Source organism: Eriocheir sinensis, chromosome 1 (genome assembly GCF_024679095.1).
Source record: "Eriocheir sinensis breed Jianghai 21 chromosome 1, ASM2467909v1, whole genome shotgun sequence".
NCBI classification, from domain to species: domain Eukaryota; kingdom Metazoa; phylum Arthropoda; class Malacostraca; order Decapoda; family Varunidae; genus Eriocheir; species Eriocheir sinensis.
The window spans coordinates 40,098,078-40,111,284 of record NC_066509.1 but is presented as its reverse complement, the minus strand read 5'-3'; positions in this window follow the sequence as shown (position 1 = coordinate 40,111,284).

Genomic DNA, 13,207 nt, shown 5'->3' with positions numbered 1-13,207 from the left:
AGGACGGACCATGCTGCGCTGAGGTGGTTAAAGAACCTCAGGAACCCGGAGGGTCAGCTGGCCAGGTGGATTGGCAAGCTTGAACAGCACGACTACCACATTGAGTACCGGCCGAAACTGCACGGTAATGCGGACAGTTTAAGTCGCCGTCCTGCGAAAGTGACTGTGCGCATTGCAGCCGCCGGGAGGGAGCCTGTGAGCGTGAAGGCTGCCGCGGTTGACAGTTACACTAGTTGGGAGAGAACCTCGGACAGGCCCAGCGGGAGGACGCGGAAATTGGGCCCATAGTGACACTGCGGGAAGAAGGCGAGGAAAAACCGCCTTGGGAAAGTGTTGCACCGTTGAGCCCTGCAGCTAAGGCGTTGTGGCAACAGTGGGCAGTGCTACGCCTGGTGATGATGGGGTGCTGCAGAGGCGGTGGGAGACAAGTGGCGGCGGTGTGGTCTTCTGGCAGACAATAGTTCCTGGGAAAATGAGAAAGGAACTGGTGCGCGAGGCTCACGGTGGTAGTGCGAGCGGCCACTTCGGTGTGCGTAAGACCCTTGGGAGGTTAAAGCAGCGTGTGTACTGGGTAGGCATGCGAAAGGACGCGACTGAGTGGTGCAGGAGTTGTGACGTGTGTTGTGCCAAGATGGGCCCCGGGAGAAGGACTGTGGCTCCCTTACAGGTGTACCAGGTAGGGGCACCCATGGAGAGGGTAGCAGTGGACATTGTGGGCCCATTCCCTAAGACAGTTCGGGGGAATCGCTTTGTGTGCGTGGCCATGGACTATTTTACTAAGTGGCCGGAAGCGTTCCCTCTCCCGAACCATGAGGCGGGCACAGTGGCGGGGGTGTTGGTGGACGAGTTCTTTGCCCGGTTTGGTGTGCCGCACGAGTTGCACTCCGACCAAGGGAGGGAGTTTGAGTCGGCCGTGTTCCGGGAGTGCTGTACCTTGCTGGGCATTAAAAAGACTCGTACCACACCCCTACGGCCTCAGTCAGATGGCATGGTGGAACGCTACAATCGCGCCCTAGGTCAGGAGTTGGCAAAGTATTGCCAGGAGGGACAGGAGGATTGGGACTTGAAAATCCCCCTGATACTGATGGCTTACCGCTCGGCCGAACACGAGGTGACTGGGTACACGCCCGCGCGGCTGATGTGTGGACGGGAGTTCCGGCTGCCAGTGGATCTGGTGACTGGCAGGCCGCCGGACGAGGAGTACAGTCACCCCCTACGCTATCGCCCTCCAGGACCGTCTCCAGCAAGTACACCATCAGGTGAGGGCTAACCTGAAGGTGTCGGGCGAGACGATGAAAGACCGGTACGATCGGCGGGCCAAGTCACCACCTTTCAAGGAGGGGGACAAAGTGTGGTTGCACAACCCTCGGAGGAAGAAAGGGTTGTCTCCCAAGTTCCAGAGTCCCTGGGAGGGGCCCTGACGTGGAACGGGTCCTTTCTGACATCACATTCCGCATACGACAGGGGCCTCACAGGCGTGCCATGGTGGTGCACGCGGACCGGCTCTGGCGGTACCACGGTCCCGGGGACTTCTCCTGGGAGGAGGAAGCTTCGCTGGCGGGCAGCGAGGAGGAGGAAGCGGACCTGGGGCTGGGGGTCGAGGAGCCCCTGGTGACGGAGGATGAGGAGGACCTGGACCCGAGGGAACCGGAGCCCATGGGGTTGGAGGAGGACGCGGGCGAGGAGGTGTGTCCCCTGGACACACCTCTGCAGGAGGTAATCTTGGGCCGGAGGTAAGGAGGCCCAGGAGGGCAACGACCCCGGGTGGATGGATGACTTTGTTTGTGACTGAGCACATGTTTAGCCGAGTTTACTTTATTTGGGCGGGATGTGTGTTTTCTTTTTATTGGGGACCGAGGACGCTCCATCTTTTCACAGGAGGGGGTGATGTTACGGCTGCCAGAGGTTCCCGCCAGGAAGTATCGTCACCGAGCGGGAAGGCCTGTGATTGGGGCGCGCACGAGGGCCTTGGGGGACGCCGGCAGGCAGTGGGATCTGAACCTCGGTCGGGACCTGAGGCTCGTAGCGTGGCGGTGCACGGACCCCCTTGAAGAAAGTGCCTGGAATTGGCTGTGTTTGGGTTTGTGGACTTTAGTAGAGGGTTTCGACGGTCAACAAGTGGCCGGACCCCGGTGGATCAGTGTGGGAACTGTGACAAAGGAAATAAACCACGTTAAACCGGCGGACTGTGTTTCTCTGAGCCCGCCGAAGTGGAAGGGGTTGCTTTCTCCACAGTAAAGTGCACTGGTGGCCAGAGGCTGGATTTCACGCGCGCTGTTCGCTCTCGGAGAGAACACAGGGTAGCACACACGCCTGGGAGTCGCACTTCAGGGGACCAAGAACCCGGAAGTAACGTGAGTAGCCCATCCAGACGGTGGACGCCAGCCACAAGGCAGTGAGTCTCCTGGGGTCGCTGAGGGGGTTATCGGGCGCCTGGGTGTGGTGACAGGTAGGTTACTAAATATATATATATATATATATATATATATATATATATATATATATATATATATATATATATATATGTATATGTATATATATATATATATATATATATATATATATATATATATATATATATATATATATATATATATAAATATATATATATATATATATATATATATATATATATATATATATATATATATCTATATTTATATATAAATATATATATATATATATATATATATATATATATATATATATTTATCTCTATATATATATATATATATATATATATCTATATCTATATATATATATATATATATATATATATATATATATATATATATATATATATATATATATATATATATATATATATATATATATAAGCAAAACTTTGAAAAAAGAATCGGACATGAAGAATTATCTAATAGATAAGTTAGTAAAATAATGGCGCCGAGCGGGAGGATGGAAAGCTGAGATTTCTGCCCCCAAAGCTGCTTCCAGCACCCAATTAACCGCCTTATTACTGCTGAAATGGTGAATTATTGGGCCTCTGGCAACAGTCATCAAACCAGTAATACGCGGCTGTGCTGAGTACGATAATCGGTGCGCGCCAAAATCACTCGGCTGATCGTCCAAACAAACTCTCCTCAACGACGTGTTTTCAGGAGTGTTTGCAGTGTTTTGGGGTAAGACAGTGTTTTTTCACGTCCATGGTACAGAGGAAGGGTTCAACTACCACCAGGGTCATTAACTACCCCTGGAAATGCCTAAAACGCCTACGAAAGCCTTGTCAAATACGTGCGTGGGTAACTCGGTGACCTCCAGCATCTACTGGCCCCAAAATCAGCTGTTCTAAAAGGTCAAAAAAAGAGATAAATCGTTTTCCCGTGAGTGTTTTCTACCTTCCATGGTACAGAGGAAGGGTCACACTATCACCAGGGTCATTAACTACCCCTGGAAACGTCTACGAAAGCCTTGTCAAATATGTGTTCTTGGGTGACCCCTTCCGTCACCCACAGAGTAATGTTTTCAAAGGCCTACCAGAAGGTCAATCGTGTTTTCTCCCGCCCATGGTACAGAGGAAGGGTCACACTATCACCAGGGTCATTAACTACCCCTGGAAACGTCTACGAAAGCCTTGTCAAATATGTGTTCTTGGGTGACCCCTTCCGTCACCCACAGAGTAATGCTTTCAAAGGCCTACCAGAAGGTCAATCGTGTTTTCTCCCGCCCATGGTACAGAGGAAGGGTCACACTATCACCAGGGTCATTAACTACCCCTGGAAACGCCTACGAAAGCCTGTCTAATATGTGTTCTTGGGTGACCCCTTCCGTCACCCACAGAGTAATGCTTTCAAAGGCCTACCAGAAGGTCAATCGTGTTTTCCTGAGTGTTTTCTCCCGTCCATGGTACAGAGGAAGGGTCATTAACTACCCCTGGAAATGCCCACAACGCCTACGAAAGCCTTGTCTAATATGTGTTTTTGGGCTTGACGTGTATAGTAATATTCTCTTAGGCCTATCCGATTCTTACCAAGGCCTAGCGGAGTGTTATTTGGGGTAAGACAGTGTTAGAATTCATTATTGTGTTACTGGGGAAGGGATAAATGTGTGTTACGGGGCTGTAGTGTCCTGTGTTACTACATCAGTGTGTTGCTGTGACGGGCAGTGTGACGTGACAGTGTTTAGAAGTGTTACGTGATCCCAGAGAGTGTTACGCGTTGTGACATTAGTATTCTGTTACCTGGACACATGATAGGGTTGTTACAGGCTGTGTTAAGGTGACGGTGTGTGTGTGTGTGCGTGTGTGTGTGTGTGTGTGGGGGGGGGGGTTCTCAGGTGTTATGCAGTGCCAGACGGTGTTAACAGTGCCACAGACAGTGCTATGTTATGGTGTTACGTGATGCAAGACACATTAGTTACCCAGTGTTACGGCGTCTTGCTACCTGGTTAACTTACCGTGTGACCCCCCTCTCCTGTGACATGGGCTCAGGTGCTATGCTGTGCCGCAGACGGTGTTATGTTAGACCAGGCAGTGTTCATAGTGCCATAGATTTGTGTGGTGCCAGTCATTGGTACAAGGGACGGTAAATGTATAGAATAACACCCGTGGGACCCTAGGACAAAGCTATATTTTTCTCCCTCACTCCCCCTCAACGTTACCAGATTACCGTACGCATAACATTGTATTTTCCGGTTTCTGGTGCATAAATATTGCAATAATTACAGATTTTAACAATAAGTATAAGTGCATATTGTTATCTTTGTGGGGCGATAGTTTTGGGTCAGAAATTGGCAAAGACAATACGCCAAGAACGACAGTCTAGGAACGTTGCTCGCTCTACCCCAAACTACCGTTGGCACACACTGCAGGTCAAAAAATCTAACCTAACTTATTCTAACATGACCTAATTTGACCCACTCGGCCCTTCCTTGTTTTCATATTTGATTTGAGCAAGCAGAGTAAATTTAAACTAACCTAAAATCTAACCAAACTTACCCTAACATAAATTACCTAACCTAATTTGACCCCCTTGGCCCCTCCCATATGTCACAACTAGGTAAATACACACACACACACACACACTTAGGGGGCTTTTTTTAATACCCCAAACACTTACGATAACTTCTGTCAGCCACACTGTAACACGTAACACGACAAAACCTAACCTAACAGGGGTCTTCGCTCCTCTCGACCCCCCTCCCCCCCTCTCCCCCTGTTTCTTCATATCATCTAAGGCAGTGGTTCTTAACCTTTTGAGAGGCACTGAACCCATAACAAAAACCTCCGCACAGTAGCCCAACCCCTCAAGAATAAAGAAAAAAACATACCAGTGGAAGAAAAATTGCTTCAAAACTCAAGAGTAAATTAATTCTGAATAATACGAAGAATGGATTCCATTTTAATCCATAAAAATATTAAAGAAATTTGCTTCAAATTCAACTGCAAAATTGCAATGTCTTTCGGGAGGGTCTTCGCCGAACCCTTGAGAGTGGCTCGCCGAACCCAGGTTAAGAACCACTGATCTAAGGCCTGTGATTGGGGCAGATTTTTTTTTGGGGGGGTAGCCATCATAGGCTCATAAAGGGGGCGGGGGCACTTTTTGAAAATTATGGAAGAGGAGACCGAGTTGAGCACTGAGGCCACGCGCATCTTACCAAATGCCTCAGACTTGACCTTTTTCCTCCATTCTTTTTCTCACATTTATAGAATTCCTCTCTCTCTCTCTCTCTCTCTCTCTCTCTCTCTCTCTCTCTCTCTCTCTCTCTCTCTCTCTCTCTCTCTCTCTCTCTCTCTCTCTCTCTCTCTCTCTCTCTCTCTCTCTGTATCTATGGTAGTACTGAATTTGAACTAATATTATTACCACTGTTATTTATATTATCATCATCATTAATATTATTGTATATACGCATTACTTTGTGTTATGTGATGTGAGGGAATATGTTCTGGGGCATACATGTAATCCCAGGAGCGAGACACTTAAATATTTATTTATTTATTTATTTGTTTACGTCGCGGCCTATTGCGCCGGTAGGCTTCCTCCCGGTTGGGCCTGATGGTCGGCCCAGCCCGTTCTGGTGCAGGCGAGTGTTTATAGTGGCGCCATCTTGTGTTGGCTCATGCTGCCCCCCAGAACTCGTCTTTGAGCCTCTCTTTGGAGAGGTTATCTAGAGCCTGGGTTGATGGGTGGTCTTCAGGCCAGCATGTGGGTAGTCTTAGGCCACTCGACGGTGACTGTAAAACCTCAGCTGTGTGGCGGCCAGGATTCGAACCCGCATCCCTCCTGGAGCTCCTGAACGCAGGGCCATCACGCTAACCACTCAGCCACCTATATTTGTGATTCTGTGTACATTCCATACCTAACCTAACCTAACCTGGCATTTCATATATATACATACTACATACGTATATATCAAGACACCTCTCCACCCGAAGTTGACCTCACTTTTGGCCAGTGGCGGACCCAGCTCCAGGTGAAGGGGTTGGGGGGGGGCTGATATACAAGATGGGCGCCATACCATACCATATTTTATATATATATATATATATATATATATATATATATATATATATATATATATATATATATATATATATATATATATATATATATATATATATATATTTATTGTGTGAAGTGTATTGACCTCAGTGACCTGCCCAGGCTGCCCGGTGCCCACGAGGTGACAACTGACTGGCTGCATATTTACTTTATTAGCAATTCTATAGGAGTTTTATTCTATTGGGGAGGCAGTGGCAGAGTGGTTAGTGTGCTGGTCCCATGCTTCACCCGCGTCCTAGATGCTGTGGGTTCCAATCCGCAGCTACCAGCCAGGAATAGATGGCGCCATGACAGGCTTGGGCCGACCACTAGGCTCAACCAAAAAAGCCTACCGGCGCTATAGGCCTGGACATAAAATAAAAATTAGGGGAAATTCTATTGGATTAAGTCTCAGCACAGCGGTAAAACAGTTTATCCGGCACAAGCTTCCCCCCACTCGTGCTGGATAAACAAGGTTCTACTGTTAAAATATATTACAGGAGCTCTGACTTACGACGGAGTTCCATTCTTACAATACATCTCAACCCTTTCCATCCGTGACGCAGACATCGGCGTCACAGTATGGAAAGGGTCAAGATGAAATGGAAGAGGGTTAATCCTCTTCTAAACCTCTCAATCCTCCTCTAAATTCCTCTTAATCCTCTTCCATTTCCTCTTAAGAGGTTTAGAAGAGGACTAACCCTTACCATATGGTGACGCCATCAGATGGTGACGTCGGCGTCGCTGGGGTGAAAGGTTAACACAGTTTTGTATGCAAGTTGAAACACTTTATTAGATGTAACTGTCAGCCCCAGTCCTCACATCAAAGTGCCACAAGCATGTAGACACTCACCTGTGCTAGCGCAGCAGTACAATCATAATTAGACTAAATATTTGGCTGAAAAACACGTCAAAAGATCATGGATGAAAAGTACGATCTTTATCATAATTGGCACAACCGTTGAATGGCTTAGTTCAGCACAATGTAGGAATTATCAAGACATCTCCCGAGATATACATAAGAAATTTCCCTTCTTGTTTGTATGATAGCAGAAGCAGTTCTGCGATTTTAAGCCTGGCCATGGTCTGCTTCCTTTACCATTAACCCGGTGTTGGCAGCAGCAGCGGGATCATGATTCTTAACCCGTTGAGCCGCGCCAAAGTTGCATGATGCGGTAACACCCAGACACGCCAAATTTTTTGAATATTTTTTTTCCTCGGAAATCTACTAGAAACCCAAAGTTATAACACCTGAAGTACATCAAATCACTCACTATAGCCATTTAGTGCTCAATAGAAGGGGTCATGTTCCGCGCGTCACCCAGCTGGTGGCGGGGAGGGAGGTGTGGCGTTGACCGGCCTCCGTCAGCAACACACATCAGGCAGTGGTTTACGTGTATGATACATGAGTGTTGTGTTAGGATGTTCCTGAATAGAGCATCATGTGTTTTAGCAACATAAAATTCAACATTATGTGAAACTTTGGGCCAAAGGTCTGCCGCGTGTTGGGTGTCAAGGTGCCGGTGGCCGGGCAGCCTTGTTGTGCCTGTATCACCCACCTGTGCTATTTTTACCTTGAAACTAACTCCCAATAGGTGATAAAAAAGGTATAGATAAGCGAGAAAGTAGTAGGCAAGTATATATTTACACACTTGTTATAACAGTGTACAACATTAGCATCCCTCTCGCTGTTAGTCACTTAGAGCTTCAGAAGTGTGGAAGTGTAGTCTATGACACACTGGTCATAACACAGGCCACTCTTGACAGTAAGACCTTGTGTCTTTCCTTCACTGCTCCCTGTGCATTGTGTTGGCACACACATGACCATAGCTGGGCGTTATTGTGATACTTTATCGCTGATAACAAAATCGAGTTATCGGCCATCCGCTACTTCTTTAAATATATATCGGTATCTTCATTACTTTTGTAACCAAACCAGCGATAATCGCTACTTTTTTCCGCCTCGCAGAAAGGAAACGTTGTCTCCTCCCTACTGCGCATGCGTGGCCCGGGCGCCCGGTGTTGTATGAAAAAACTGCGGGTATGAAATATCTTCGGTGAAGAGATTTCATACTTAGATCGTCAACATTAAAACTCGATTATTTTTTATGTTAGACTCAAAAATCAATATACCAAAGTGAAAAATCATTTAACTTTGCCCCCAAAATGATTATTCACTGCCTCAAATTTCATATTCCATATTCGTTTGTGAGCATGCCATGGTATTGAAGGCACCCGGTGTTGTGTTATTTGGTGTCCCATCATCAAAAGCTGTCGCTTTTGTTTACAAACACTGGTCTTTCGTGAGCTGCGCATGCTCAGACCAGTAAGCGTAGCCCTGTAGAACCTGTCACACCTTAACGTTTTAGAGAACGTATGGCTAGCGTATGGTAAACATGTTAAACGGTGGCGTACGCTGAACTCTTCGTTTTTCGGCGCGTTGTCGACGTATGCAGAGCGTATAAGACAACGATCGGGGAACGTACTCAGCGCGTGAGGAACGTGTGAGGAACGAACTAACAGGTAATTACTTATCCTGGGAACAAGTCTTTCTAGCAGCTCATCAAACATTGCTGGAGCCATCCGCATGAAGTTGGTGAATGATGCTGGGTCCTCAGCCCTCAGTTCCACCATCAGCTGGTCATACAAGCCAAACTGTCGGCGTCTCCCTATCCAAAACCTCACCCAGGTTCTTCTCTTTCGATCTAATAATAGAAATAATAATAATAATAATTAATTGATGGGGCTCTTCTCCAGTACGTATCTTCTTGTCAACAGTACATACAAAACACACACACACACACACACACACACACACACACAAAATATATATATATATATATATATATATATATATATATATATATATATATATATATATATATATATATATATATATATATATATATATATATATATATATATATCTATATATATATATATATAACACCTACCTGCATTTCTTCTATTTCTTTGCAGCTGATGCAGTGTTAAATCAATGAGATCATTCTGATGCTGCAGGACAGCAAGCTGGTACTTTCTTCGTAGCGCAGCCGGACAATCCATCTCTTCACAGAAGACGCTACCTGCAGAATGAGGGTTTCCTCTGAAGAAGAGGCCTTTTTATAAGCCAATCACTCTAAAAACGTTCCAAATACAGTATTCACGCAATGAGTACGTTTGCAACACGTTATGTACGTTTTGCATCCGTTGCCATCACGTCCAACACGGTGTACATCCGTTCGCTACACGTCCAATGATCGTTACAAACACGACAACAATGCGTTCTGGGCACGCTGTCCATTATACTAATGAATACAGCGCGTGAGGAACGATCAGAGAACGAATGATAACGATCGCCTAACGTGCCTTTAACTTATCCCCAGCGTATGCATAACGTACTGGCCACACGCTGGCATACGTCGAGAATTTTGTGCATGCTCAAAAACTTCTCGCTGTCCCTGCGTACGACGACGTACGGCACCGTACGCCACCGTACTTCAACGTACCCTAACGATGGAGCAGCGTACCCATAACTTATTCAAGCGTATGCTGAGCGTGTGCCACCGTTTTCCATACGCTAGCCATACGTTCTCTAAAACGTTAAGGTGTGACAGGCCCATGTACAGTCTCACAAAGCTTTTTAACACAGTAAGAGTTTCTAGAAGGCTGAATCAGACATACAGTACCACCATCCTCGCTGTTTCTAGAACGACACTCTGTACATATAAATACAACTCGTACAGAGTGTCGTTCTAGAAACAGCGGGGATGGTGGTACTGTATGTCTGATTCAGCCTTCCAGCAACTCTTAATTACGTTTAAAAAGCTTTGTGAGACTGTACAGGTCTACGCTTGCTGGGCTGAGCATGCACAGTTCATGAGAGACCAGTGTTTGTAAACAAAAGCGTTGACGGTGGGGACGCCAAATAACACAACACGGTTCAGGTGTTTCTAGTATTACCGTCCACATGTACGTGTCAATGTGTGGTTTTCAGGTTTTGTAAGTTTTCTAAAATACAGATAATGAAAATTTGAATTCATCTATGTTTTTTTTTCTCTTGAAATATCAGTACAGTATCGTTTTCGCCTATCGGACTTATCGCTAGCTAGTATCGGAATTGTGGATTTATATCGGGTGTCGATTATCGGTTATCGCCTATATTTGTGTCTCCAGTTAACGAATATCGATTATCACCGATAAGGTTTTCCATCATCAGTTATCGGTTATCGGGAATAAGGTTTTCTGTTATCGTGCCCAGCTATGCACATGACCCTTCGAAAAGGGTTCTTTTTGGTGGGGTTTGGAGGGATGAAGCGGGAGAAGTGTCGCTCTACCAAGCGAGGAGGTGCTCCAACACCAGTCATCTGAGGCACTGTTGATATACTCATCTGACTAACACCATATTTACTGCCTCAGCCAGAGAGAGAATTATCTTCCCCTGGCGGGGGCACAGCGGGCAGTCAGCCATGTCTGCACGCACCCAGCACAAAGGCTGAAATGACGTTGCGCAAATATTTCCTACTGTGAGTGACAAGTGAGCAAGTCAGGACTGGTGCGTAAGTTGTCAAGTAGTGTAAACTTGCCCCGTATCTTGACTCATAACGTGTGTGAATATTACAAGCCTAAAACAATTATGTACGGAGATAAAGGGTCGAGAACTTGCGACGGCTCAGAGCCGTCAGCGGGGCTGAGCGTTACACATACATGCGACGGCTCAGGGCCTAGATTCACTAAGGCTTAGTGCGTAGTTTTGGGCCCTTAGTGCGAAGTTTTGAGAACATTGCAATACACAAAGCTCGCACTGTAATAACTACCAACTAATCGGTGACGTCACGGGTTAGCGCGCGGATTCACAATCCTTTACCGCGCTCTGTGTGACGCTAAATTTGTTGTTAAATAACTGCTGCCTCGGGGGTGTAGTAAACGCTAACAATATCATTATATTTACGTATAAATGATTATAAATCGCGTTTTTCAACTTGAAATCGAAATTGAAATAAGTCCATTACTTTATAAAATGATGAGATATACACACTTTGAGAGGCATATGATAAGTGTGGGCGGTCTGGCAACACCCGGCCGGGGGATTGCCAGACCTCCCTCCTCCTTCATCTTCCTACCTCCTCATCCATTCGATCATCCATCCATCTCTACATTAGTCCCTCCGTGGGACCATGGACCTTTGTCGGGTGACAGCCCATGAGTTGGGCTGCAGATATGGCAAGACAGTCTTAACTTTTCCTCGTTCCTTCCTTCCGTCCTTGTCTGCCTCGGTATATATATGTGCTACGCTATTTTTAATTTGCTCTCTTCCTGCCTCAATCTCCTCCTTATCTTCTTTTTCTTCCCCTTAAGCATGTTCTTAGATAACAAAACATCGAACAGCAGAGTTACCTTGACGTAAATGTGCAGCAAACAACGAAATAATTGTTCCTAGATTATGATTTAGTACAGTTTGCCTTAAAAGAAAGAAAATGGGAAAAGAGAACGGGTTCTTTTGAACCAGCAGCTGGAGGGGCCTCCCTAGGATTGGCTGACGGTTTTGTGAACATGCCTGTGGTTCGCTGCGAGGCCAATGACGTCATCAACCAATCAGCGGCCTCGCTGACTTAGCGCGCCTCTAACTACCATCTAAAGTTTGCTTTGTGAATCTGACGCTAACGTCGGGCGCTAAATCAATAGTGTGTAGTTATGTTAGTTCGTAGTTAGTGAGTATGTTTGTGAATTCCAGCCCAGAGCCATCAGTGGGGCTGAGCGTCACACATATACACGATGGCTTAGAGCCGTCAGCGGGGCTGAGCGTCACACATATACACGATGGCTGAGAGCCATCAGTGGGGCTGAGCGTCACACATATACACGACGGCTGAGAGCCATCAGTGGGGGTGAGCGTCACACATATACACGATGGCTGAGAGCCGTCAGCGGGGCTGAGCGTCACACATATACACGACGGCTGAGAGCCATCAGCGGGGCTGAGCGTCACACATATACACGATGGCTGAGAGCCATCAGTGGGGCTGAGCGTCACACATATACACGACGGCTGAGAGCCATCAGTGGGGCTGAGCGTCACACATATACACGATGGCTGAGAGCCATCAGTGGGGCTGAGCGTCACACATATACACGACGGCTGAGAGCCATCAGTGGGGCTGAGCGTCACACATACACGAGGGCTGAGAGCCTTCAGTGGGGCTGAGCGTCACACATATACACAACGGCTGAGAGCCATCAGTGGGGCTGAGCGTCACATATACACGACGGCTGAGAGCCATCAGTGGGGCTGAGCGTCACACATATACACGACGGCTGAGAGCCATCAGTGGGGCTGAGCGTCACACATATACACGACGGCTGAGAGCCATCAGTGGGGCTGAGCGTCACACATATACACGACGGCTGAGAGCCATCAGTGGGGCTGAGCGTCACACATATACACGACGGCTGAGAGCCATCAGTGGGGCTGAGCGTTACACATATACACGACGGCTGAGAGCCATCAGTGGGGCTGAGCGTCACACATATACACGATGGCTTAGAGCCGTCAGCGGGGCTGAGCGTCACACATATACACGACGGCTGAGAGCCATCAGTGGGGCTGAGCGTCACACATATACACGACGGCTGAGAGCCATCAGTGGGGCTGAGCGTCACACATATACACGACGGCTGAGAGCCATCAGTGGGGCTGAGCGTCACACATA